The sequence below is a fragment of the Lygodium microphyllum genome, chromosome 1, assembly GCF_053477565.2.
Source record: "Lygodium microphyllum isolate KBCC chromosome 1, Lygodium_microphyllum_v1.1.10, whole genome shotgun sequence".
Lineage (NCBI taxonomy): Eukaryota > Viridiplantae > Streptophyta > Polypodiopsida > Schizaeales > Lygodiaceae > Lygodium > Lygodium microphyllum.
In genome coordinates, this window is record NC_141135.1 from 19,288,023 (window position 1) to 19,290,892 (window position 2,870).

The 2,870-nt window shown below is 41.4% G+C and overlaps 1 pseudogene; it reads left to right on the forward strand.

Annotated features, from left to right (window-relative positions):
• Positions 1–584: 584 nt before the first annotated feature.
• Positions 585–1,373, forward strand: LOC148040885 (uncharacterized; annotated as a pseudogene).
• Positions 1,374–2,870: the final 1,497 nt, after the last annotated feature.

Here is a 2,870-nt window from a genome sequence, read left to right on the forward strand (position 1 = left end):
GATGCCAAATAATGACCAATGTTGTCATGTTGCTGTGTATCCGAGGTGTGGAATCCACCAAAAAGTTTGTTTGAAAAAGTGCGATCATGACCCTTATGTTATGGCATCTGTTGCGAAAGCTATTCGGGGGGGGGGGGGGGGATTTGGTCCTTGGATTAGAGGTTTCAGCCCAAGAAAAGCCATTGGAAGCAGTACTAAAGGGTTCTTACGATATAATTTTAGAGGGTAGCCTGGATGTCCTTGCGGATCTAAAGTAACTCCTTGATGATAGAATAGAGTTGACTTTGAAGTTGCGAGCACTATATGTGGACTTGGTACAAGCTAGCATTCAGGATCTTTTTGTCTTGCTAAATGATCGGTTTTATTTCAAAACAATTCTTTCCACAGAAATTACCAAATAGATGAAGTTCTACCTGAAGTAGGGCTTTCAGCACTTTCTTTGCAGGCAGCTAAGGCAGCTGTAAAGCAACATGTCACACGGAGGTTCAAAGGATTGTTTGACCGCTTAATAGATGTTATCTTAGTGGGCAGTTCAAGGGGGGGAAAGCATCAAATTAGGCCATCAGGAAAATTCATCAGCATCCATGGCTTCCCTTCGAGCTACTTCTCTTCTGTTCCGTGCGCTTGCAATCCATCCTGGGTATGAGAAACTCAGAGAAAAGAGAAGAGGAAAACCTGCATTGAAGTTTCCCCCTTTGCCCATCTTCGCCCTCCATAACAAACTGTGTGCAATAGTCTAAAAGCGTATCATCTCTTCACATCGACCTCTTCCCAACACCAGGCCATCAGAGGGCAATAAGGAGGTCGCTAGAATTGAAGATGAAGAGGCGATTGAAGTTGAAGAAAAGCCGATGAGTGTCAGACGTAATCAGAGGAGGGAGTCGACACCTACATTGTCGATTGGTGGACAAGACTGGCCACTTTAGAACCTTGAAAATTGGAGGTGAAACAGGCGATCTTATTGTTTCATCTCTTGCACATGGGACTTACCTTGGTGGTGATAATGATGCAGAAGATAGAGAGTACATAGAAGCTATAACAAGAAGTTTGAGTCTTGGTATCAATCTAATTGATTGCTGGAGCTGAGCAGAAGAAACTTCAACTTGGATGTAATAGACATTTACTTTATTCACAATCCAGAGATTCAGCTCTCAGTTGTCCCTCGGAAAACAGTGCTCAATCGGGTAAAGAGTGCATTTGCTGGTCTTGAGGAATGTGTGCAAGCAAGAAAGATTACAATATATGGTGTAGCTACTTGGAGTGCATTTCGGTCAAATACCTCTCACAAGCAACATATCTCTCTTGAAGATCTTGTCTACTTTGCTAAGGAAGTTGGAGGAGAGAATCACCACAAGATGGCAAGATCAGGTTGACTGAAATAGAAGCTCTGCTTGCTACCAATTTTGGGAAAGACAGAATGAAGAAATTAGTGGATGACATGGCTGCGCGTACTATTATGTGGCAGTTAGAGGAGATGCCTCTACATATGGAGTCCAGATTGAGAAAGGGTCAGAGAGTCAGTCAGCATTATGGACCTATGCTATAGAGATGACAAACAAGGGAAAAATCCAGCAGGCTGTTTTGTCTAGTGCAGGTTCTAGCATTAGATCCAAGACAGGTTGAGATTGACCTATTGACAGGTACACTATTTATGCCTACTTGGCTAAATCTTAGGGAGCAGATGTACTTGTTGAGGAGAAGCGTAAGAGAGATGAAGAGAATCCAAATGCAGCTAAAAAGACTAGAGGGGGTGAGTTTGTTACTCCACCTATTGCAGGGCCGTCTTCAAGACCAGGGCCAGAACGACAAATGGAGGATGCTCAGAAGAAAGAAAAGAGGTAGGAACCTAAATAGAGAAAGCAGCCATGATTTAGATTAATGTCCGATATTGAGACATCTACGGACATGAAGAAAATCTTTAATGAAAAGATACTTGGCAATGAGGTGACTTTTACTATTTCTGAGGTTTTGGGCATCTTGAAAAGAGAGTTTCAAGATCAATTCCAAGAAGTCCTAAAGAGAAAAAGACATAGATTGCCTACTACTGATACACAGGGAGTTTTAATTGAGGAGTTGGATGAGGATGAGGATGAGGTTATGGTCGAAAATGCTTCTGTTTTTTTGTAGATAGAGAAGAGGGTTCAGCCTATGCATTATGTTGAAACTGATGAGCCTATCTTCGTACCGCGCAGTCACTTTTTGCGAAGTCATTGGGCTAGGGAAACTACAAAAACAATGGTAAAAATTGGAGAGAAATAGGTGCCTTATGTTTCTTTGGTGGATCATGGTTCAGAGATTAATCTCATAGTTCGCGGAGTTTATGAAACTAATAGATGGCCTATGGATGCAAAGCATGGGTGGCGTATGAGAGCCGCCAACAACACTATAAGTGATTTGTATGCTGCCTGTCCCAGTGTTAGGATTTCTATTGGAGATGTAAAGGAGGATTTCCATTTCTTTGTGCAGGATTCATGCTCTTACCCCATAATCCTAGGACAACTACTCATCACAGAGATGCACATGGAGACGAAAGTAATGGATGATAGGTCTGCTTATGCACGGATTTGCAGTAAAGATGGTATGAGAGCAGTCCACTTTATGACTGTGTGTGTAAATCATGCTAGAAACAGGGATACTCTTCAAGATGCGCCTTTTTCCACTACAAGGGATTCGGATTTTCATTAGGTACCGCTATCAAAGAGTTTTTTGTTCTAATATAAATCATAGAATTCTTATGTTTGCAGAAGAAATTTATTAGGATTCACATGAGGAACTTTCATACATAATTTAGTCATTGTTACCCAACAACCGACCTAAATATCACTTAGTTTCATAAGTTCTTTTGTAGCTGTCATATAATTTTCAGTTGT